Raw genomic sequence first — 27,559 nt, 5'->3', positions numbered from 1 at the left:
AACCTCATTCTCCACTCAGTAGAATAGATCCATCAAATCTTAAACTGCCAAGATTGACACATAAATTAAATCTTTCCTTTGGGCAATAGCCATCTATTTAATATGAAGGTAGAGAACTTCAGTCACAGACTTCTTAGTATTTTCTATCTTCCTGCCAGTAAAATATACAATATTATATTGTGTTTCTGGAGGTCATGGAAGATGAATCCTACATCTTCTATCAGGGCAAATATCAATTTTATGGTATGCAGTTTTGCAACATATATATACATCCTAAATGCTTTATGTGAGTTTGAGGATTGCAGTAATTAAAGTGCTAGTGTGGTAAGAGTACGCAATGGCAACTGTTACTCAGTTCTTATTATCTTGAAGCTTAGTTGCACAGATTGAATTAATCATAAATTAACAATCACATTTTGATCATTCATAACTGTTTCATTTGATTTTCATCAATTCATTTATATGAAGATCAATTTTGATTGCACACCCAGAGACTTAGATGATTCCAGAAAAAAAACCCTTATATTTAACTACTGAAACTTTCATTTATCCCATCCTACTACCTCCACTATAATAAGTTGCTGCTTTGACTTCTGTAATTTTATTTATGTGTTCTTGTTTTGAGTTTTCTGAAGTAAGTAGTCTTCTAGGATTATTCCCTGCTCGCTAAACAGTCCCTTATTTTGCCAATGACGAGCCATGCCACCTTTACCCCATAGCAAGTTTCCATATGGCACAAGTCTATTTGAGCCACTTTTATTCTGCTCCATTAGTCAATTACTTTATCCTTCCACAAATATACATTGTCTTAATAAATTAAACAGGGATTTTTACTTGAATTTATTACAGGACATACTATAATCCCTTAATCCAATTTATTCAACAAGGAAAAATATAGAGTTGCAAATTGTTTCCAAGAAAAAAATGTATCATTATAAAAAATTTGTAGAAGTCACTTTAAGGTACTTCACAACTGGCTAGAATTTGATAGAATATCAAGGGAAAAGGTATTTTGTTTATACAATAATGTTAAAGTCTGAGTACTTGAACTGATTTTTGCAAAATTGTATATGGATAAGTGTGTTCAATTTAATAGAGAGTCTCAAAATTTCTTGTTTAGCTATGCTAATGTACATTTTTATCTGGCTAATGCTTTGGTACTATGTATGAACAGTTGGAAATGTGCATAATACAACAGGAAATGAACATGCATATAAAGATATCAAAGATCCTGAAGTATTCAAGAGAGTACATGCCACAACCCTTGAAAGAAGAAAAAATTTATTGAGTTTAGTTCACCAATGTATACCTCAATTTTCTCTTTTCCAAATCTTAAGTGACACAGAGAAGAGGCTATATAGTTTGTCAGAGGACAGTCAATATAGTGCAGAAAAGCCAGCAGTTTCATAAAAATAGGGAGAAAGAAAACAGACTTTGAGCCTAGCTTTCTTAACAAACAAAACTTGTTGAACCAGGATCCTAGATGTTAGAGATGAGGTTGAATATGACACTCTGCCTGGATTTTCCCTCAAGTTATTTTCCAGTTCTTCAATGCATGCATTGAAGCAAATACTAAGAATCTTAGTAGAAAATAGCTGAAATGCTTAATGGATGCTTAGACACTTTACAATGCTGAATATTGAACAAATCTGATAGAAATTGGAGTTTAGAATCTGGCAAATTGGAAAGGAGTGGACCTAAAATAGAGCAGGATTTCATATGTGAAAAGTGACTTGCCTTTCGATTAATCTAGCATGTATTAAGGTGATCCTTCTTTATTGCGTCTTGCAGAAAATTGGGTATGTATCTCTCCACCTCATGATGTCATTCCTTCAGGAGTCTTTGACACATTCATATGCATGTTCATTTCCTGTTTTATTTTACATTGGTCATATTTATAACCAAAGCATTATCCAGATATAAGCTACATTAACATATCTAAAAGATTTTTTTGAGAGTCTTTGTTTTAAATTGAATATTCCCTATATAAAGAGTTTTACAAAAATCAGTACAGGTACTGAGACCTTAGCATTATTTCATAAAGGAAATATCTATCAAATTGGCTTTCTATCAAACCTTGCCAATTATGTAGTTCCTTAAAATGACTTTTTTAAAAAAGAGGCTTGTGTAGATGTTGTGTGGATAAAAATAACAGCCTCCAAGTCATCTACAATCATTCACAACACAGTTTCTGATATAGTGAAATATTATTAGGACCAAGAGGAAAAAAAATGACATCAGAATTTGTTTTGAAATAGCCCAGTTATTGATATATTTAGACTTTAAATTAAAGAATATAATTGTGATTGATATGTCAGGAATATGAATGATAAGATGGAGGGATTCATAAATATAATTTAAAACAAAATAGATTAGTAGTATAAAACTAAGACATAGCAGGTATATTTGGGACTATATTAGAAAAAATTGAAAAGATAACTGGTGAACTTGGGTAAGTTAGTAGCAACTCTCCTGGCCGAAGCACATTAACAAAAATGACAAGAAATACAGACAGATATGAAAGATACATAAGGGATATTGTTAAAATGCATAATGAAAGAATTTCATAAGATTTGGAAAGGTTAAAAATAATTGATAATCGAAAAGATAATGACTGAGAATTTTCAAAAATTTACAACACATTAATCTGAATAGTCACGTATGCAAAGTTCCAATAGTATAAATGCAAAATCGCTACATTTTTGATATTATAGTAAAAAATCCTAAATCTCAAAGATTTTTTCACTCTGTGTGTGTGTGTGTGTGTATCTTAAATTCAAGAGTGTGGAAAAACATGAATCGCCTTCAAATGAGCAATAGCACATGGTCAATCTTACTACCCATTAATGTAGAAGAAAATATTTTTAGAACTGATATGAAATAGCTACCAACTAAGAAATCTATACCCAATGAAACCTTATTCACAAGTGAAGGCAGAAATATTAGTAGCACACACACACACACAAAAAAAAACAACCCATTATCACCAATAATTCCATACTTAAAGCAATACCAATATTCTTCACACAGAAAAAAAAATTTATCAAAGGCAGTCTCATGAAAATGTAAAAAGGAAGAGAAAGTAACTATAGCAACTGTATGAGTAAATAAATCTAAATTAATATTTTTGTAGATAACAATAATATGATAAATTAAACAGATTTAAATAAATATAGAAATAAAATTTATGAACCCAGTCACATAGAAAATTGCCAAAAGAAAAATCAAGGTATAAACAACATATACTGATGTCATGAAATTATCTGGGAAGTGATGATTTATTTGTTTATATTAGATGCTAATAATTCAAGGGCATATTTGTATATGAAATCATTAAAAAATAATAATTTTAATAATAAAAGCTTAATAATGACAGATGTCATGTTAATCAAAAGGAAAGAAAATAGCATATCACATGTGGAAAAGTCAAACCACAAGTAAGATGTTAATTGTAAGTACAAATAAATTAATTTATATTAGAATGAAATTTTTCTTACAAAATCAAAGGTTCAAATAAAATATAAGGAAAAATTATATTCTTTGTGGAAGGAAGATATTTTAAATGGTAAAAGGAACAGTGAATAAAAACATAGAAGAAGATGTGTAAAACAAAGATTTAAAAAATTTAGAGAAACTATACAAATATCCAATCAAATATTACCCAGTGCACAAGCTTTTTTGGAGATATAAAAGACATCTCAAAATAATACAGAAATAACAAATTAAAAAACAGCAACAACACAACCATCAGTATAATGCTTTTATAAACATACTAGCATAATTGTAAAGCAAATATTAATGGAAGTAACATACCCACAAGTCTCTCATCAAATTGGAGACTACAACTCTCCCTTTAGTGACTTACCCAATGAGGAGGAAAGTATTAAAAATGACAAAAAATCTGGGGCTTGGGATATAGTTCAGTTGTAGAGTGCTTGCTTTTCATGCAAAAGGTCCTGGGTTCAATCCCCAGCACCACATACATACATAAATAAATAAAATAAATAAATAATGAATAAATAAATAAATCTGAACAATTTAATTTCTAAATTGGCATCCATAGCATACATGGAATATAGCACAAGAATTACAGGATCACCTAATTAAAAAAATAAAATAATAATAAAATAAAAAAAGACAGAAAAAGAAGTACAGATTTCATTTATTTTAACAGGTAAAGAAATATTTACCCAAAAAGCACATCAACTCTGAAGGATTTAGCAATAAATAATCTAAATATGTCAACTCATTGCCTTAAATATATACAACTGAGTTATTTATTGCTCTAAAATATACTAACCCAAAATTTACATAATAATAAGTCAGAATTATTTTACTTATATTCAAGAATTTAATTTGGGCAGAGTGACTCACATCTGTGATCTCAGCCATTTGGAAAGTTGAGACAGTAGGATAGCAAGTTACAGGTCACCCTTAGTAACATTGTAGGCCCTAAGCAACTTAAGGAGACCTTGTCCCAAAATAAAAAATAAAAAAGAAAGGGCTGAAGTTATAGCTCAGTGATAAAGTGTCCCCATTAAAAAAAGAAATGTATATAAAAAATATCTACTGAAACCAAAAGAACCAATTTTTCTATGCTGGAATGGCTAGTGTGAGCAAGGTGACAGTTTTACTTGGGTTCCAGAAGAGAAGGTTCAATAATAGCCATCAGTGTGGACAGTTGTCTGGGAACTCACCTGGACTGTAGAACAGAACATTTGGTTCTCTTACACATTATCTTTCCACCTGCCTTGAACTTCTTGCAGCAACATAGCTGGATTTCAAATTTTCAAAAATAATTCAGATAATTTCAAAAATAATTTAAGGTAATGTTTTCTACCTTCTGTATGAAAAATAATGCAATCCTCATTTAAGAATTTAGTAATCTCAACAAATCCTTTTTTTTTTCATTTTTACTCCATGAAATTTTGAATCAAGAAATATCATGGTATTGGGCACGGTGGTGCACACCTGTAATCACAGCTGCTTAGGAGGCAGTCAAAGCAAGGTGCTAATCAACTCAGTGAGACCCTGTCTCTAAAAAAGGCTGGGGCTGGGTCTCAGTGACTGAGTGACCCAGAGTTCAATCCCCAGTACCCCTACCCCCCAAAAAAGAAACATAATGGCATAGATAAACACCAGAACTATGTGGTCAATGACATTACATAAAGAAAACAATATCAGAAAATTCATGATTTTTTATGTTCAAGTGTGAATATTAAAACCTTTTTTTTTTCTTCCTCAAAGAGGAAAGAGAAAAAAGCATCCAAGATAGAATGGGCTTTCTTGAGCTCCAGAATGAATTGTGCATATAAATCTGTATGATTAATCTCTCCTTTGCCCTAATGCATCTACATTCTTCACTCTTCTCCGTAGTGACAGCAAGATTTTAAGGATGCTCGGAAAATATAATTACATTGATTGACTTGAAGCTTGATACTTCTTAAAAGCAGAATACATTTTATTGTGTGGGTGTTTAAAGGTGTGAGGCAAGTTGTAGTGAATGGGAAAAGAGAAAGCAGTATAGGAATGCCAAGTTTTATTCACTTTTTAATGTGAGTACTTTAAAAATGACATTCCATCTGCTCTACAAATTTAGATCAAGGTAGTTAAGTTATACAGCATTGTTAGGAGAAATTTTTTCCCTTTAATAAATATGGCTAATGTAGTTCTTGAAGCCATGTGAAATCTCAGATTGCTCTATTCTGAGTTCCTTTTCTATCCCCATTATTAACAAGCTGCCTCAATTTATTTTTCCTAGGAGAAAATTGCAGAGAATCTGGGGTAATCATACCAAGGTAATAATAATGCAGTTGTTTGGAAGTTATTACTTTTTAAACTAAAAGTTAAGGTAAAAACTGGTGTGCCTCTAAGTTTTGCTATCCAACAATCACTTATAATTTGAAGTTTTAACTATTAGGTTTTATTTTATTTTATTTTTTTCAGTCACTGCCCAGCACATAACTAAAGTCCTTCTAGACTATCATCAAAAAACATTTAACTTCTAGTGACACTGGATTTTATTCAATATGATGTATATTCTAAATAAAACATAAGACTCAAAGAACAGTATTTTCTTCCCTTGAAATCAGATTTCCCCTGTAAAGTTGACCTTTAAACGTCTCATTTTGTTAAGTAAACAACATTATTTGAAATTAGTCACAGGTTTCTTGTTTTGTGCAAGCAAAGCTTGATTGCAAACCTTTCTATAAAGCTTTTACTCAGTTTAATAATTCATACTTCTCTGCTTATCAGCTTTAGAAGTCTAAAGGAGGCATTTGCCTATAAATCTTTCCCACTGCTGTATTTTATTTTAATGTACAGCAAGAGAACACTAACATAATTGGTGCAATCTGTTATTTACAGATATGCGGTGAGACGCAGGTGGCAAAGTCTTTTTTAGTGTTGTAAGGAAAAGTAAGACCTTCCTCACAACTTGAGTTATGGGAATAAAAATTGTTGCTGGGTTAGGATAGCAGCCATTGTCACTAGGGGCATTCTCTGCTTCTGCAGTAAATCTTTTCCATATGGAATCCTTTCTCAATTCCAATCGACACCAGAATGTATATTTTGTGTTAAGACCATTTATTCTTTAAAAAGTGGTCCCATAAAGGAATAGTCTTGAGTTTTATGGGTATTATCCTCAACAAATCTCCAAAATAAATTGGCTTATTGTTTTATTCTAACAAAAACTTTTATAACTGCTTTCTGAAATTTGAAAACACAAGATGCTTTTCTTGACTCTAATAATAAATTCTAGATTTAAAAACTTCAAAATTAAAGGTTGGATATTTGTTCCTTTTACCCACATTTTTGAGACATTTCCCTAGATTGCTTAAATTAGCATGCTGATAAAGCATTTTAAAAAATAATAGCTGAGTAATAACCAAACTCAATAAAGATACACAATGTAACCCTTAGGGCCAGATATAATTTGAACTTCAGAGTTTCATAAATTTTATAAAGATATTACAGTCATATATTACATGTGACGTATATCTCTAGCACTTTGTAATTGTGAAACAATAAACATGTGGAAACTCATTTTAATTTTATCAGAGTTTGAACTAATCTTCTATTTTTTTGAATTTTTTTACATTTGGAAATTGTGGATGTGTTTACACTCTTTTAATAAGTTGTTGATGCTCTACTAAAATACATTTAATATCCAGTGACACTCTTATTTCACACTGTATTTCAAGGGAAGAAAATACTGTTATTTGAGTTTTATGTTTTATTTAGAATATACATCATATTGAATAAAATACAGTGTCACTGGAAGTTAAATTTTTTTGCTTTTTGGGTCAGTTTTGTTGTTATTGTTATTTGATATATATCAAAAGTCTATAGCAATGAATGGAAGATAGAGATTCCAAAAATAACTTTCTGAAAAAGTAGTTTGAATGAGTATGTGGGCAAATTACATTGATTCCTTTACCTATGATTTATTATCAAGGATTTGGGGAACGAAGAACATGTAATAATATAATAATAAAAATATAAAAATAAAGTTTAATGTTAAAATTTTCATTGTGTCAATATGCTTCACATATTGTCTTGTGATATTCTTAAAATAAGTTTAAGACATGTTTACCATTATCTTTATTACTCTGGATATCTAAAAATTGAGATTGCACAAATTACAATAAAAGATTTGCTAAAGATATCATAAGTGGTACTATCAGAACCTGGATTTGAACATAGGCAACTTGACTTGGATAAGATCAAGGGTCCAGATTCAGTGAACAAGTCTGCAAGCAGTTGATAATATGATGTAGTTATGTGCTAAGACATATGAAAACTACAAAAATTGTTTTCACATAAAAGAGTGATTACAATGGCTTGAATGATGAAAGAGGGCTTCCCTGGGTTGGCAGGGAAAGACCATCCTTAGTGATATGTGTAGGATTTAGAAGGAAAATGATAATGGAAGAAATTAATTCTGCAAGGTCCAGAGTGAGCAATTTCTGAAACTGTTAACATTTGTAAAACAGAAAGGAAATCCTGTATGCATGGTGCTGAAGAAATAAAATTCAATTTTCAACAAGTCTCAAATTTAGAAAAATAGCATAATCACTGGAAACACAACAAAACACAAAACACCTTCCGTTTCAATTTTCGTAGGCACATCACATTTTCTTATTTTATTCATCCATTGATGAACTTTAATTTAATTTCTAATATTGTCCATTATGCACAATTCTGCCATGAACATGAGAGTGAAGACATGTCTGCAACATATTGACTTTATTTCCTTTGGGCAGTTCATGTCTCTTTTAAACCAGTTTTATTTGTATATTTCCTTTACATAAACTTATGCACAAGACATTTAATACTTCATGCATCAACTTGCTGTCTTCATACTTGATTCTAGTCCAAATGCATTGTCACCATCACTCACCATTCAAAGTCATCAATAATGACCATGTGTCAAATCCAATGTTCTGTTTTCATTTTCCATCCCATGGCTTTCCTCAGTAGCATTTTGATAAATTTGATGGCATTCTTATTGGATTATTGTATGCATCATTCTGATATATTGTCCCTTTCTCCTTATTTATTTATTTATTTGTTGTTGTTTTTTGGAGTCTTGTTTTATTCCTAAGTGTTGGAGTAGACCAGGCTCACTCAAACCTCCAAGTAACTCACTCACTCACTCTTTCTTCCTTCCTTCCTTCCTTCCTTCCTTCCTTCCTTCCTTCCTTCCTTCCTATTTTCTGATTTCATCCAGTTTTATTTATATATAGTGGAGTTTTAAATTTGAAGCTCCACTATATGTAAATAAAACTGCATGCATAATTTCACCAAGCTCATGAGACTTACAAACTAAGATATCCATTGTCATTTCCACTAAATTGTCTTAACTTTTTCAAAACACAAATCCCCTTTCTTATGTAAATGAACTACTCCTGTCTTTTTCTTATCATTCGCTGTTCTTCCAGATGCTCAAAACTACAAGTCATCCTTGATTCTTTTTACTCTCATTCTCATTTTTAAAACATCCAAAGGTTTCAACAGATCAGATCATTTTTATTTTAATTTGTTTAATTAACAATTACAACTAAATATTCATGGCATATAGGTTGGTATTTTGAAATATGTATACAATATGGGGTGACTAAATCAAACTAATGCATAAGTCACCTCACATATTTTCTTTGATGAGAGTACAAATTCTACTCTCAGTGATTTTCAAGTATGCGATACATTATATTAATTATACTCACCATATACAACAGATCTCTTTAATTTATTCATTCTAACAGAAATTTTGTGTCCTTTGATCAACATTTCCCATCCCCTAACCCTAGTGCCTGGTAATTACCACTCTGCATTCTGCTTCTGTAATTTGAACATTTTTAGATTCTATATGTAAATGAGATCATGGTGTATTTGTCTTTACATTTTATATTTTATTTCACTGAATATAATGTCCTTCAGGGTCATCCATGTTATCACAAATGGGAGGATTTCCTTTTCTTAACAATGAATAGTGTTCCATTTTTTGTATGCACATCATTTTCTTATTTTGTTCCTTCATGGATGAACTCTAGTTTAATTCCATATATTGACCACTATGCATAATTCTGCCATAAAGATGGGAGTGAAGACATGTCTGCAGCATACTGATTTCATTGCCTTTGGACTTACAGATTTCAATGGATAACTTGAATCTAGCCACCACCCTAGTTCGAACTCCCATCATCTGTGACATGTTCCATTTTATTGGTAACCTTTGTTGTCTGGTTTCTTTCAATCTAGTTCAATCTCTGTCTAGCCATCAGTGTAGCCTATTAAAATCTTGGTAAGATTGTATTGTAACCGAAAGCTCGGTCCTTGTCCCCAATGTCAATTAATGCCAATTTAATAATGAGGACATGGTTTTGAGAAAAAGGAATAAGTAGTTTTTATTACTTTGCTAGCAAAGGAGAAACACAGGGAATTCCTGTCCCTGAGACTTGATTCTGTCCATTGGGGAAAATGTAGGGATTATAAAGGAGCTATTCAAAGGCCATATTTCAAGTGTGCTCTGGTAGGGGGTTCCATGGGGCCCTGATGATGTGTTAGGATTCACTTGTTAATTTGGGAGATATTCCCTTTCTAGATCTCCTGGCAGACATCTTCTTCTAGTGGAGCACAGACAACTCAAGGTAATCTTGTTCTTCACTCCAGGTTAGCGAAGGGTAGAGGGAAAAGAGGAAATAGAAAACATGGCCCTTTTAAAATTAAGCCTTAGAACTATATTCAAAAGGTGAAGTGGACAACTGATACAATATCACTCCAACACACAGAATCTTCTAGTGGTTTTATTACACTTAGAACAAAGCTCAACTTCCTAACTCAGGCGCAAGTCCTCTCATGATTTAACTTCCAAATTAAACTCCTTCTTGCTTTAGCTCTTAACCCTGTCTTGCTCACTTTGACCTCTCTGGGATTTGCTAGACACTCAAACTTATTTCCTTACTCAGAGACTTGTGTTTCCTACAAAGTTCTTCTGCCTCTCATGGTAGATTTTCCTTCCTCTCTCTTCACTTAAGTCTATATTGAAATATAGAGGTCTTTCATGATAACCCTACTCAAAATAAAAACCCACTACAATTTCACCCACCCCTATTCCCTGTCTTCTTTTCATTCTTTCTTCATAGCAATTATTACTACTTTAAATTAACTACATATGTCTCCTTATATATTGTTACACAACAGTATCAGGTACTCATAAAGGAAGATTTTCATATCACAAAAGATAAACTGTTTTGGACTGTACTTTCTAATATTTATCATTGAAACTTTCAAATCAGTGACATGACAAACCAGCTGTACCTTAACCAAGATAGAAAATGAAGTAAGTTTCCAGAACATACCTACTTTTATTACAAATTAAAGTGCTGATTACAAAATACATATGCAGTAATATCATGAATAACATTCAATATTTTTAAATAAGTAATTCAAATTTTTCTTCACACTCATATAATTGCATTTTCCATAAATTAACTAATTGCAACATTATCAAATTTATTTCAATAGATATTGCATACTTTATATATGACAAATTAGGGAAGAGATCTTAGAAGCATAGGCAAAAATCCTTTCCCTGTGTTGTTCTTAGGAGAAACAAAATATTTGAATACATCTTACAAATAATGATATAAATGGAGGGTTAAGGCAATATACATATTAATATACAAATCTAAAAAGATAGTGATTGTGGAGGTCCATGATTAGGTATAATGGGAATTCTTAATTGCAGGCTTAAATGGACTTGAAGTTTTTACCAATGAAGTCTCAATGCATAATTTAGATTTAAATTAGAACATACATTTATATAAAAGTTGATCAGCTAAGTGTATATGAACTCATGTTTCAAAAATCTATCAATTATTTCATAAAAGTAACTAAGGGATAATTATAATAATTTCTCTGTCACGAAAAGATTGCTTATTTTTAGCAGGCAACATGCAGATTATCTTGGAACAATTGCCTCTCTGCTCTAAACAAGCGTCTTGAACTATTTGCTGTGGCTTGTTGCATCTTTGCTGATGTCTATACTCTATGAAGGAAAATGATCAAAGATGTAATGGTGGAGAAACAAATATTGCATTTTGTGCAACAAACAGTAAAATGTATTATTTCTATTTTAAGCCAATTTATATAAAAAAATGTTATTTAAAGTGCCACTGTAGCAATAGCCAGGATCATAACAAATGAAAGCCTAAGGATTTGCTATTATTCTCCCACAGAGAATGCTCAGAAAAACCTGATTTATATTTTCTATCTCTTTAAAAAGTAAGTAGAAGAAGTAAACTAAAAAATATAATAGTGTATTTATCTTTTTGTAACATTTATGTGCACAAGAGTTAAATAGAACCATATTTCTCTAAAATAGCTAGGTAAAAAACTGTTTCATGTAAGTTAATATTCCAAAGAATTAAAGTCTACATTTTTAACCATCAAACTATAGTATAAATTATTTCTAAATATTTTAAACAGGTAACACTTAAAATAAATATATACCATGAATGCAATATATTTTTATGTGAACAAAATATTAGGATAAGAAATATGAATACAAGTAAAAGCAAAAACAAATACAATACTGGAAATTGCAGCTCTTTATGAAGCACTTATATACCAGGCGCAGGCACCACAAAAATACATTCCTTCTTTTTTCTCCGCTTAATTTCATAACGCCCTGTGACCTATTTGCTTGTCTCCTTCTTCTAGGGAAGGAAACTGAGAAACTGTGAAATTACGTAATTTACCACAGTCATTTAACTAAAAAAGAAATTTGTGTGAAATTCAAGCAAGTTGATATATGAGTTTGTCTTTTTTTTTTTAAGTTTTTGTAGTTGTGGTTGGATAACATGTTGTTATTTTATCTGCTTATTTTTGTGGTGCTAAGGATTAAACCCAGTGCCTCTCATATGCCAGGTAAGTGCTCTGCCACTGAGCAACAGTCTAAACCCCATGAGTTTGTCTTAAAACACATACCTTTTCAAAATCCTCATTCAGTCATTTACTTTGTCCTTCTCATAAATAGGTAAGGCCATGCCCTTAAATCTAAATTTACAATGCACAATATCTGATTCTGCCTTATCTTTGATGTATTATTCTAGGCAGATTATATTTCTCTTAGGTTTTTTTTTTTTTAGATCTCAAAGATGGGAATAGGAAAAATAAAAGAATGTCACATCGGAGAGGTAAGTGAGATAACACATGTTGAACAGTGCATGCCATGGGGTACTATTCAATAAGTGTTAGAATTTATTGTTTATTTAAGAAAAAGATTTAAATGCATAACGACATGCCACACAATTTGCATTTCATTAAGAAGGCAATAGGTCTGTCTTTCTGGGACTAAATCATTTCTATGTGTTGGGGACATATACTCTTTGTACACATTATTATGTTTTTGATCTATCTGTAAGTGTCATTTAGTCAGCACACAGCTTCTGAACACTTATTATGTGCTAGCTGCTAGGTATTGCAAGCTTATGGAATATGTGTCTAAGTCTACTATTAAGACGTATCTGGGCATGTCTGGGAAACTGATAGGATAAATTTAATTCACATCAATTTGCATGAGGTGATCAAAAGGAAAATGAATAACTAAAACCCAATGAGAGTTTAATAATGCCTCTTTGATTTAAATGCTGCTCATGACCAGAGAACAAAACAGTGGCTATAGGGGTGGGGTTAGGGGAAGCAATTCTGAGATAGAGGTCAGGGGACACAAGATAGCAAATATGTAAGGTGAATAAATCAAGATATCTAATATATAACATCAGCATTGTAGGGAATGAGATTGTACTGTGAATGGGATTCATGCTACATGAGTAGATTTTATCTGCTCTTGCAAAAAAAATTTTATAATATAATGTTTTATATTATAAAAAGAATTATATTTCATATTTTAAATATGAACAATAAAACTTATTTCTAAATAAACAGTACTCTTGTACACAGGCTAGCCAGTTTGAACCCACAGACCTCTGCAGGTGCTATCTATTATTTTTTAATTTGAGTTCACATTTTACATGTTTGAATTTTTTAACAGCTTTATAGAAATACAATTGATACACCAAGAACTGTGCATATTTAATACATGAAATTTGATGACTTTAGTACCATTGTTACATTGATTTTACATATATGGAACATGATGCCGGAGAGATTAACTGATATCCAAGAGGTCACTTAACAGTGATGCTGTGTAAGTAATGTTCAAACACAGTCAATGAGGCTTAGAACTTACATCTTTCTGACCATAATACCATGCAATCAATTCTGGATATTAAACAAGTTGTCATAATTAAGAGTTGTAAAAAGTTTCATTTCTAGGATGGTGATGTACAATTAGTTTAGTTCATTGCTTGGTTCTCATAGATTTCTGCTAAGTTCTCTTTTGAGAGGGATATTTGAGTAAATAGAGATTTTTTTCACTGTAAATTTTATAAACTTGGGGTTCAGGAAGCAAATTTATGTTACCGTTTTTATTGAACTTAAAAAAGAAACAAAAAGAGCAGTCTACTCTCACATAGCCATAGACTATCATACAACTTTAACACCTAGAAAGCTTTCATTGGTACAGTGTCTGGCTGGAGACAATAATACTTGCAAAAAAAGAGCAATCATGTTCCACATGGAGAGTAGCAGAATCATCTGTCCAATTCATCAAGGGTACCAGGAGTGAGGATGATATTTCTCAGACAAAGCTGTGTCAGTGTCGGTAACCAATAGAATCAGTAGTGATGTGTGAACATGTTACAATGTCGATAGACATGGTGATTCATACAGAAAGAAAATCAAAGCCAAAGGAGCATACAATCAACAAATTAGGTCTCAGGGTAACTGTAATGAGCCAGAGTGCTAATGAGCTCATGTACCACCTGTACCAGGATTCTCAGGAGCACTTGTGGAATTATTTTAGTAGGCAGTACAAAAGCTATTGAAATATGGATAATGACCCTGATTCTGATGCTGATTTTATTTATATCTTTGTATAGCCTTGCAAAACTTAAGTACTGCCACAAGTCAGGTCAGATCTCTGCCCTAAAAAAACCCAAGTCTGCTAGGTGAGACAGACGCAAATGTTTACTTGAACCTTGGCTCTATAATTGAGCTGTATTCCAGCACATATTGTAGCACAATCGGTCAGGAAGATGATTCACTCCCTGTTCTCAACAATCCACCTCCTTCTGCAGCACCTCTCTCAAAAGTTTCCTTTTATTCTGGTTGACTGTTTATGTTGCTTGAATTATGTCAATATCTTTGTTCATGAGGTCAAATTTCTTGTACATTTTATCAATTTTCTTCCTTTATCATTCTGGGCCATGAACGAACACAAAACTGTGCAAAAGAAATGAATATTCTTGATATTGATTTGTTTTATTTCTGGCAACTGTATTCTATAAAGTGCCAAAAACACTGATCAAGCAAGTACTGAAACATTGCTACTAGGAGAAATACTGGGTTAGGTTCCTGCAAACCTCACAACATTGTTATGATAATAACAACAAAGTTATGATAATGCATAACTTTGCTTTTATGTATTTCTGTTAAAGGATCCTTATCAAATATATATTGCTGATTCATTCTTTGAACCTATAGCCAACAGCACATAACTCATGCCTGAATGAAGTACATGAAACACATTAGTGTCTCCACAGCCTTTATCAGTTTAGGATCCCTTAGACAACATTTCTCTACTATGCTGAGGGGACCACTTTATAGAAGGAATCTAACAAAAAATGTAAATATGTGAATGATGTGACACTGGGTAACAAATAGGACACTTGTTCACAGTAGGAGAGCGAAGAAGGCAGGATGCCCAAATGTCTTCTTATTTGTCTTCAGTGTGGAACAGATGTTTTAATCACTGCAAGTCTGCAAATGACCTCAAAAGCATGCCGTGTATTGGTCATATTGTTCGAAGTAAGTAAAAAATTGGTGAATGGGCAAGAGTGAAATCCACAAGTAGTAAAGACTTGCACAAATGACACAATTTATTTTCATGAAATCTTTTCCCTGGAAAACAAAATATTTTTGAAACACTAATAAAAATCAAGATGCAATATGTTTTAATCAGTTAAAAGGGATTTGTTTCTCATTGCTAATAATAAGCAAAATTATTTAAAATGTCTTACCAGTTACCATACAATAATCATTCACAGTTCTACTATTTACAATTAGTAAATATTTATACATTCATTTCACATGTATTTTAATATCCATGGAAAATTTCTGAGTTTGGTACTTTGATCTCTATGGGTTAAGAGGAAACATATACAGTTCACATCTGAATAAATTGCCTTCAAGTACTTTTTTGCTAAACAAATCATGATTACATATCCTGCTCATCAAATGAATTTGAAGTTCTCATTCTGGTCAAACTGGTGATGGTAAGAATTTCTTCGTGAGTAAAGCATCTTATTTAGATAGCTAAAAAAAGAAAAGAAAACAACAGGTACTTTTGAGATAGTTTGAAACAAAAATATTTCTAATTGGAGTGATATATTGAATGTAATTCACTTACCTAGTTATGTGAGACATCTTGACAATACTAAGTTCCCAAGGAAAGTTTAAAATATTATATTTCTGCTTTTACATTACATGCTATTCAATTATTTTTCTATTTCTCTTTCATTACATAATAACAGATTTAGATACTCTAGATACTAAGGCATTATATAATGATGATACTTTCCACATACCCTTATGATAATCACCCATTTTCATTGATAAATTGTATCTGTTATTGGTCACGGAAAAACAATAGAAGATGATTCAGGAATCCGATGATCAAAGTGTCTGCATGGAATGTCTATGGTTACATAGCCAGAGATGTCACTACTCACAAACTCCATATGCAGGCTTCAGGACCTCTGCTCATGCATATCCAACAAGAGGCTGATTTGTTCTGTTTATGCTGTCACTATACAAGAGGATAATATCAGTAGGTTCTGCACATGGCTTCATTGAAAGATTAAAATGTATTGCATGTTCAAAAACCCACTTCAAGAGAAGAAGTGAATTTTATACCTGTATATTGATACTTACTTAAGATTATTTTATCTTTGGCTATTATTTTATTATGTTTATTCCCTTTTCTTAAATATTTGTTAAAAATTTTTAACGGGATGAAATTCACTTATGAGGAAAAGGACTACCCTGTGTAAACAGTGTTAAACTATTCACAGATAGAAGAAAAACTCATCTGTAATCTCAGGCTTACTAAGTTAAATCTCACAAGGACAAAACACTTGACTTGATATTAATCAAGAACCAGCCTCTTTAGGCAGGAGAGACTTGAACAGGTTGGACTCATGATGAGAAGCTTGTGAAGTGCCTGGAAATATTGTCACCCCTGCTGAGGCTCCTGATGCTGCCGCTTCTAATGCCAATCCTGCTGTCTCTCCTTGTCACCCTCTTGTTCACACCACTTCATGCTCCTATGCAATGAGCCAAGGAACACACTTCAAATCTTTCTGTTCCAAGTAAAATAAAAGGAATTTTAGTAACCAAATTATGAACTGCTGGGCTAAAGATAAGTAACCATGATTGATTATATTCTAGATCTTGGATCTAGAAAGATCTCGGTTCTATCTGTTGATACAATACCAACAGAAAGTTTCGAATAAGTAATTAAAGAAAAGTCATTCTCTAAATGTTTAAGATAAAAAAAGAAAAAATATATATAATCTATTAATATGATATTAAATATTGGCACAATATTTTAATGGTGGTCATATTATTATTACCTAAGTAAAGCACAAATTAATAAGATTAAAATAGTTTAAATTAAAATAATATAGTTATAAACTAGAATTGATGAGATATAAGTACTTTTTATCTGAGGTGAGGTTATTCAGGTGATCATATGTTTAATTACTTTTTACAATTCATTTGTTTATACAGATAGAGATTGTTTGGGATTATAATGGATTGCTTAATCATTTTACACTTTGCTTCCTTGCTGTATAATTAATATAATAAAAGAAGTTATGTCATGAATTTGCTGCAGGGTAAAAGAATTTTTCCCTTTTAATATTCTACATTAACTCAGAATAGTTCAAAACTAGTTAGCAAACCATGTAACTGATTAGTTTTAAAATTGTTAAAGGGATGGGTCTAAGAATAAAGACTCAAATCCTTAGCATTGATGCAAAATCTTTCCTAACTAATTTTTTATGCCCCAACACTTTTACTTGTTGCTCTGTTTCGGCACCCCCACCAATGCAGATTTTTTTTTATTATTATTAATATAATGTAATTCCTACTGCTTCTTATTCTTAAGCACTTTACTGGAATTCTTATATTCTTCTTTTTTTTTAAACTTTTTTCTCCCTTTCTATTCCTCAACATTTCTATTAAAAATTATTGAATGCTGTGTGGTGGTGCATGTCTGTAATCTCAGTAACTCGCGAGAAAGGAGGATCGCAAGTTCAAAGCCAGCCTCAGAAACAGTAAGGCTCTAAGCAAATCAGTGAAACCCTTTCTTTAAATAAAATTTTAAAAATGGGGCTGAGAATGAGGCTCAGTGGTTGAATGCCTTGAGCTCAATCCCCAGTACCAAAAAAAAAAAAAAAGGAAGAAAAAAATTGAATGCTTATATATATATATGCTATTTTAAAATCTTTATTCTTACTTAATATCTGTGATATTCTATATCACACAAATAATTGTTATCTTCATTTTTAAGGATGCACAGATAAAGGGACAGGATAGAGATTTTGAGGCCTTAATGTTTACTAACATGGTATCCTGCTCAGAGAAATTTTACTAGTGGATTACATCTTTCTAGTATCTTCATATATTGTTTCCTCTCAGCACTTAGCATAGCTTGTAATCATACACTCATTCAAGAGTTTCTCCACCAATCATAGTTCACCAAGTGGTCCCTTGTGTCTAACAACCTGGGTTTGAAATCTATACCCACTGGCAACTAATTCAATGAGTTGGTTAAGACATTCCACCATCAGATTTTCAACTTTATTTAAAGTATTGATATTAATATTACCCAAAGCATAGTTTTTGTAGTGGTAGTTATTGTGGGGATGAAAGGGAACACATGTGTTTCTGGAATCATAACCATGTGGTATGGCATTACAAGCAAACAGAACACCTTTGTCCAGCTACTGATAAAATGTAGAAACAAGAAAATAGCATATTATAGTTTGAGGTAAAACAGCTATTTTATAGTAGCAAACTATTTGCATAGTTTGATGACAATTTTCTCCAGGATATTGTTATTAATAAGGGGACAATGAAAGTTTGACAGGGGTGTAAATTACAAGACTGCCTGCTTCCAGGATTGCAATTGAGTGCAGCTGAATCTGGATTGTACAGCTGTTGCTAAATTTATGGTCGAGTTTGAAGTTAGCAGTGCCTTAGCAGGTTTGATAACTGACCCGGGTGAACTGGACTGCCTCAAGCACTTAGTCCACAGAGCTATAATTGAGGCACACATCCCTTCAAAGTCTGCAGTTGAATCCACATAAGGCAGGCCTGTTCCCAGGAGCTTGAATGAGCATGTCGCTCATAGGTTTATAGGCAAGGATTGATTCCAAACCAAAGAAGAGAAGGATGGGAAACAATTTAAAGAACCACCTTATGATCTTCAGTTGGATCAAGATTGAGGGGTCTGCACTCAGAGACACCTGTCTTCCTCAACTTCCTTTGGGAAGCATTTTTCTTTCCTGGACTTCTAGCTGAGAGAACCTAGAGCTGAGATACAGATTTTCTATGAGGATGTATTTGGTGAGACTATTTCCAGAGGAACAGCCTGGCATGTATCTGAGTTAGTTTCAACAGTTCAGCTGGTGCTATGTCACAGGCCACCCAAGGTTTAGAGCCAGTACTGATATATGAGATATTTGGCACATTTACATTCCTTGGTTCATGGTGCTGTTGGCAGGATCAAGGTCAAATGGGGATAAAACCATTTCACAGTCAGACCTCAGACCACAGTCAGTGAACATACTTCCTGGGCTTGGGTCTACCATCTTATAATGGTCTGCCTCAGTCTTGGGCTACTCCAGGTTTTTGTAAACTTTTACCTGTATCATAAAGCTCCCTAAAAACCTTTTTATCCCCATAAACAGCCATCATATTATTGTTGCTGTGGGGGAATATTATCAGAGACTCTTTAATTCTCCACCTTGCTGACATTTTCCCTAAATTAACTTGGTCTTTCTGTTATTTTTTTATCATCTTTCTTTGGCAGAGTTATCAATGTTCATTTCATTTAAAAAAAATAGTTATTTTCACATTACCCAAAACAAAAAACGAACATTCAAGAATTTAGCAAGTGACTGAGTAAATGAAGGAATTGATTAATTAATTGAGGCTTCTAATATTTCATGGACAGTAAAAATAATATGAAGTAAGTTAATGTTCATTGAGACATTGAAAGATATTTGTAATTACGCTCTTCAAATAGCTTTCGTGCTTACTTCTGGATGCTAAATTTTAATTTATCTCAGAAAATCAACTTTATTTGATGAGAAATCACTGTGATATCAAGCACCTACATTGTTATGGTTTGGTTGTGAGGTCCCCCAAAAGCTCATGTGTGAGACAATGCAAGAAGGTTTACAGGAGAAATCATTGAGTTATGAGAGCCTTCATCCAATCAGTTTATTAACTCCCAGATATGCATTAACAGAAAGTAGGTAGGGTGTGGCTGGAGGAGGTGGGGCAGTGGGTGTGGCTTTAGGGTATATATTTGTATTTGGAAAATGGAGCACTCCCTCCCCACTCTCTGTTTCCTGATCATTATATGAGCTGCTTCCCTCCACCACACCCATCCACCATGATATTCAGCCTCACTTCAAGTCCTGAGGAATGGAGCCTGCTGTCTATGGACTGGGACCTCTGAAATTGTGAGCCTCTAAATAAACTTTTTCTTCCCTACAATTGTGCTGGCTGGATCCTTTAGTCGCAGCAGCGAAAAAGATGTTTAAAAAACATACATTAAAATTTAAATTGAATTTCTACATTACATAAAAGATAAAAGTTCTATCATTTAATTGTAATTATTATATCCTTGAACGTTCATTCTTAATTTCTAAAATTCTCAATCAAAATCAACTAATTTGATTACCTATACATTTATACTTTATGCTACAAAATGTAATAATGTTTAATTATTTCTCTCATTCATAGATGTAAATTCAGAAAATAGCAGACCACATCAATAGATTCACTGAAAGTAATTTCATGGGTGTTTTTCATTATATTTGATACTCTTTTTTAAATATAAAATTGATAATTAGACTAATGGTTTATTATAGGACTCTGATCTTACACTTGCTTTGTCCTAAGTTTGCAGCTCATCTGCTATCCCAAATCAAAATCCTTATCTCATTGAGCAGAGTGTACCAACATTTTCCAGGAACATAATCAGTCAATTTTAAAGGGGTAGCAAAGGGAGCAGTTAGGAAGAAGACTAAACCCTAAGCAGCTTATCCTCTCTGCCTTATCTCCACTTATCTCAAGTATTTCACTTTTTCCCCCCTTTGTTACTGGGGGATGAACCCAGAGGCTCTTTACCACTGAGGTACACCCCCCAGCTCTACTTATTTATTTATTTTTGTTTAGTCATTTATTTATTTTTTGAGACAGGGTCTTGCAGGTTGCTCAGGCTGGCCTGTTACTTCTGATCCTCTTTCCTCAGCTTGCCAAGTCATTGGGAGTAAAGGCATGAGCTAACAAATACTAGCTCTGTTAGTTCACTTAAAATTACCTCAGCATTTTCTATATCTTAACTACTTTGTGTAGAGTTCCAAGGACTTGAAAATGGATTGCTTGTATACATCACGCCTCTCTGAAGTGTTGGCACACTTTCAGTTTTTCTGGGCAGAGGTCTCACTGATTGTGGTGATTTTCATTTTTTAGAATGAAACACTGAAATCTAATACTCTGTATTTATATATTTTATTTTGTTAATTTAACTCTTCTTTTTTAGTTTTTTGCTATCTTATTGTTTTGGAGCTTTGCTTTTTCCAAATAAATATTAGATGTCTGTTGCATTATATGCAAACAGTTTTTATTTTGTTGAAAAACTATTGCTTTAGTCTGGCTTACCAAGGGGACCGTTTTATGGCTGTTTCTACAATTTAACATTTGGATTAACAGATGGGGTAGAAAAAACTGCTTGGGGCAGGCTAGTATAATATATTGATCCCTTAAACTCCCAAAGCAAAACAGTAAAACAGAAAAATAAAGAGATGATATATATAGTGCTTGTCAGTTCAAATCTTCATTATTGTTCCTTAATAATATTTTTAATCATATTTAAAACTCTATCCAAGCCTATGCAGTATTGCTTATATCTTAATAGGCTGTGTGATGCTTATGGTGGGCAAAAGAGTTGAGGATGTTATCTTTTCCCCTAAGCCATTAGAGCAAAGTAACTGAGAAAGTCCTAGATTAATGTTTTTATGGTACCATCCTATTATCATAAGACCACCCACCACAAATCTCTAAGGATGAATGAAGTAGAGTGTAGAAGAAATTAACTGAGTCATTGGAACCAACACCTACCTCAGGACTTTTCAAAAGCTGATGGATGACCTTTCTAAAATGCAAATGTGTCTGTTATTCTCTGCTTATTACTAGTCAATGTTTCCTATATCTCAGTCAGGAAATCAGCTAAAATGTATACACGTAGTCATTCTTTTTAGTCTTTTAGACTCAATTCCCAAGTCTGTGACTTCTACTTCTGAGCTTACTAGTCCATAGGAAAAAATAATCTGCACTACATGTAATTGCTGTGATGTTTCCTTCTCTCTCAGTTCACCTGTACAAAAACGTTTTTTCTCTGTATTTTCTGGTGAAGTCCAACAGCCTTCAGACCAACTACAATTGTTTCTTTGAAACTTTCATTGATTAATATCTACAAAGTTCTTTACACTCAAATCTGTCTTACCTGCTTTTATATCTATTTTTATCATTTTACTGACTATGCTGCATTGAAAATATAAAATGTTTAAATTTTCAATGTATGTTTTCTGATTTAAATGTTTTCTCCTATTAAATAAAAGTCTATTTTTTCCCACAAGATTATGTCTTAGTTCTCATCTAATTTCTAAAACCAATCACAAATCTCAGTGCATGTGGGTAGTTTAATGAAATAGTATGATTTTACTGTACATTAAGATAGCAATTAGCAAGAAGATACTGATAAAATTAATTAAGCACTTATTTTTGTGATGTCTTTCAGACTTATTTTTGATATGCATATTTATGTTTATATATTGCATTTCTTACTTTAATTGATCATTTTTATTTTAGTAGTAATAATATTGTAATTTGTAAAAATGTGCTTCTTTTCTTCTTAGTGCTTCCCCAGCTACTACTCTCTATTGCAATCATTTTAACAGTTTACATACTTGAATTTCTCATATTTTGTGAGAAACTCAGTCTATTCCAAATTGAACTCATCATTCTAAATATTGTCTGGGTTACTAATAGATAACATTTCATTAAATTTAAGATAATTAAAAATCTCTTATTTGACATTTTGGGTAATATCATTTTAGTACAAGTCTGAGATTTTTTCTTATATCTCTGGCTATTCTTTCTTTTTTAATTGGTGCATAATACTTGCACATGATGATGAGATTCATCATTATATATTCACAAATTCACACAATATAAGAATATAATCTGGTCAATATGGTTCCCCAGTATTTTACCTTTACCTCCCTTCTTCCCTCCCCATGGTCCCTTTTAGCAACTTTAGCGTTCTCCCTTCTCTTTTCATGAATTCCCTCACTTCACCTTTCTTTTTCTTTTTCCTCTTTAGCTTCTACATTTCTGAGTGTGGCTTATTTTACTTAACATATGTTCTTCATTTCCATCCATTTTCTTGCAAGTAACATAATTTTATTCTTCTTTATGGAAAATAAAATTTCATTGTGTATATATACCACATTTTCTTTATCATTAATCCATTGATGGATATCTAGGCTGGTTCCATAGTTTGGTTGTTGTGAATTTTGCTACTATAAACATGGGTATGCATGCACCTTTGTAATTGATGACTTTAATTTTTCAGGATAAATGCCAAAGTGAGAGCTGGGTATATGGTGGTTTTGTTCTAGACTTTTGAGGAGTCTCTATATTCATTTCCATAGTGGTTGTACTAACTGACAATTCCACTGACAGTTTAAACTGGTCAATTTTCTCCAAATCCTCTCCTCCTGAATTTATTAATGTTAGTATTCTCAAAGGCTGTTATACTAATGTAAGTCAGATGAAATCTCGGCATACATTTGATTTTAATTTTCTTTTTTTTAAACATCATAATCTTTTTTAATTTTGTTTTTAGTTGTTGAGGGACCTTTATTTTATTTATTTCCATGTGGTGCTGAGAATTTAACCCAGTGCCTTATATATATATAAGGCAAGCACTTTACCACTGAGCTACAACTCAAGTCCTTTAATTTTCTTTTTCATTGTTTCTTTTTAATCATGCATAACATTATGATTCAATTCAACATGATTATTAAAGCATAGAATATAATTTGCTCTAATAAAGTCCCCAGTATTTCCCCTTTCCTTCCCCTCATCCTTCTCTTGTTCCCTTCACTCTGCTCTACTGATATTTCTGCCATTTATTTTTAGTTTGGTTTAGTGTAGTTTTGTTTTGGTTAGTGTCTTGTGGATGCACATTGTGGTGAGATTCATAATATATACACATAGGGATCTTAGATCAGATTTATTCCACACTATTCTTCCCTAATCCTGTCCCTTCTCCCACCCACCCCAAATCTCTTTAATCTATTCCACCCATCTTTCTTCTATTTTGATGGAATCCACTGTATTTCCACCCTCCTTCTCCTCCTCCTCCTCCTTCTTCTCCTCTCTCCCTTTCTCTTTCTCTGCACCTCTCCTTTCCTCCCTTCCCCTGAAAAATAAATAGCTTCCACATATCAGAGAAAAGATATCAATTCTTCTGGAAATGTCTGGTAGAACTAAGCTGATAATCCATTAGGCCCTGGACTTTTCTTCCTTAGAAGACCTTCTTAACTGCTTCAATTTCATTACTTGACATTGATCTGTTTATCTTTTCTATATCCTCATGGTTTAATTTAGATAGGGAGTATTTCATTAGAAATATGTCAACATCTTCAAGATTTTTCTAGCTTATTAGAGAATACATTTTCAAAATAGTTTCTGATGATCTTCTGGATTTCATTGATGTATGTGGTGATATTTTCCTTTTTCATTTCTGATTTTATTTGTTTGAGTCTTCTCTATTTTAGTCATTATTGCTTATCCTTTGTTTCATTTGTCCCTTGCCTTTTTTTAAACATTTTTTTCATTGATTTCTACTCTGATTTAATAATTTCCTGTCTTCTACTGGCTTTAGTGTTAGTTTGATTTTTGTTTTATCTTGTTTTGTTTTCTAGGACCTTTAAGTGTAATGTTAGGTTATTTATTTGCTTTATTTCTAATTTTTTAGTGTATGAACTCAGTGTTATCAACTTTCTTTTACTCCTTTTACAAATAAAAATTTTGTTATTTCTCCCTGATTTTTTTGCTATCTATTCATCACTCAAAAGTATATTATTTAGTTTCCAAGTGTTAGAGTGGTTTCTGGTTTTTATCTTGTTATTGATATCTAATTTCACTCCATTATCTCTATTATTTTGTATTTGCTAAGATTTGTTCTCTGACTGTTTTTGTCAGCTTTTTCTCTGCTGTAACTAAAGGATCTGAAAAGAACAATTTTAGAGGAGGAAATTTAACTCTGAGGTTTCAGAAATCTCTATCCCTAGAAGGCCAGCTCCATTCCTCAGGCCTTGAGTTGAGGCAGAACATCATGGAAGAAGTGTGTAGTGGAGGAAAGTGGCTCACATCATGATCAAGAAGCAGAAAGAGACTCCATTCTCCAGATAAAAAATAGATAACCAATAGCAAGATTTTTATTTTCTAAAAAATGGATAACCAATAGCGAGATTTTTATTTTCAACCATTTTAATATATCTATGATGTTAAATTCAGTCTTTTTTAACTATTCTAGTATCATGTATCCCTATGCAGATTTTCACTGTTATTTCTCATTTCTTCTTCATGAGATGTTTTGTTGAGTATGTATTGTAGTCAAAGCGCTATGGTTATGAATGTCTTGAATGTCTTAGTTTCTCTTTGTCATTGAAAGATTTATTTCATTTTCAAATCTGAATCTTAATTTTGCTGCATAATCTTGGTTAACACCCATTAACTTTCAGAGCTTGTATATATTATTCCAAACCCTTCTTATTTTGTGGCTTAAAATATTGTCTATTCAGGGGAAGATCATGAGCTTCTAAGAAGAGAATTTCTTTGGCTATATAAACCAAATAGTTTTAAAAGATGATAAAAATACAGTGACCTAAGAAAAAGACAATCTTATAGGAAGGTAAAAAAATTTTGAGAGTTTTCAAAACGTTATCAGAGAGAAAGCAGGACAGACCTATAAAGTGGTGGATATAAAAAAAAAAAGAGGAGGAAAAAATGTGTACAAAAGGATTAAGAGAGAGAATATGCTTTGGACACACACACACACAAAAATAATTTTCAATATCTATTTATGCTCAATACAGCATTTCCAAAAGAAAACTATATCAGGAGAAGACAAAATATTACAGAAAGTTTAAAAAGTTCAATGCTGAAAAAAAAAAAAAACACAAGCTAAAAGTCTATATTTTACAAAACTAACATGAAAAATGTAGCTAATACAAGATTATGTGGTCAACAAAATCAAATAATAATCATTATTCAATAAGTACAAGGATATGTGAATCATACTACATACTCTTATTTTTGTTGTTCATTTTGAATAACTGCTTTTCTCTCTAATTGTAGTTTATGTTCATATATTTTACTCTATTCCAATAATTATGTCATTTCCATTAATTTAATATTTTTTAACTTGAATGATTTTACTATAATATTAAGCTTTTTCAAAAAGAGTGGGGGGAGTCTCTTAGAGGGAGAAGAGAGAAAAAGCAACAAGAGAAAGAATCAAACAAAAACAAAACAAAGCATTTTATATGATGTACTGTATCTTTTATTTCCAAGATTTCTGTGTTGTTCTTTTCCAATGTCTATATCATCGTATTGCTGTTTTCATCCTGTAGTGACTTCCTAAGTTCATTTAGTTGTTTTTCTGTGTTCTCTTGTAATTCATTAGTCATGTTTATAATTTTTCTTTTGAATGCTTCATTTGATATTTCATTCAGTTTAATAGCTTTGAAGTCATTTGCTGGTGAATTATGAATTTTTTTTCATATTTATCTTGTTTGTCATATATACCTCATTTTGCCATATTTTCTGTGTTCCTGTTTTGGGCTTTATGTATCTGTGGGCATGGATTTCTCTTCCATTCTTATGTGTGGGTCTTTTTATGGCACTGTATTCTCTTGCCAGAGTGTTCTAGAGTAATATAAATTGAGATTTTACCCAAGTGACTTAAGTCAGACATATGGAGGGGAGCACAACTCACTTTACCTTTGTCTAATGGTTCATATAACTGGCTAAATAGCGTCAGAAACCTGAACAGCAGGTATGCTTATACTCAGTGACTAAGCCTGAGAAACCCATATTCATGGACAGCACAGTGAGTGAGATGTGCAAGTACTTGGTTCACCTGCATCATGAGTAGAACATATAGGAAACTTGATATCCAGACTCCCCGTCTCCCCCAAATTGGAATCTGCAATTTTGTGTTGATATAATTTTTTCTAGTCCAGTTTCATTTATGTTCTGTTTTACACCTTAGGCTACAGGGTAGGTGCTTGATAGAAATAACCATATTGGCTATAGATCATAGCCAATAGTTGCTATGATCTCCTCAGTCATTGGTGCCCGTAGTGGCAAGCTGCAGGGTGGCCTCATCAAGATGGCTCCCAGCCTCAACTATTTCTTTTGTAAGTTGAAAAAACAGAGTATTTAAAAAAAAAAAAAAAAGCAGAAGTTTGCTGTGTTGATTCTATCAGCTTAGTTTAGGTTGCTTTTCTGTCCCACAGGTTTTCTGCACCAATTCTTTTATTGTATTTCTCTGTGT

Source organism: Callospermophilus lateralis, chromosome 2 (assembly GCF_048772815.1).
Source record: "Callospermophilus lateralis isolate mCalLat2 chromosome 2, mCalLat2.hap1, whole genome shotgun sequence".
NCBI classification, from domain to species: domain Eukaryota; kingdom Metazoa; phylum Chordata; class Mammalia; order Rodentia; family Sciuridae; genus Callospermophilus; species Callospermophilus lateralis.
The sequence above is the reverse complement of the archived record's forward strand: the minus strand, read 5'-3'. Positions refer to the sequence as shown.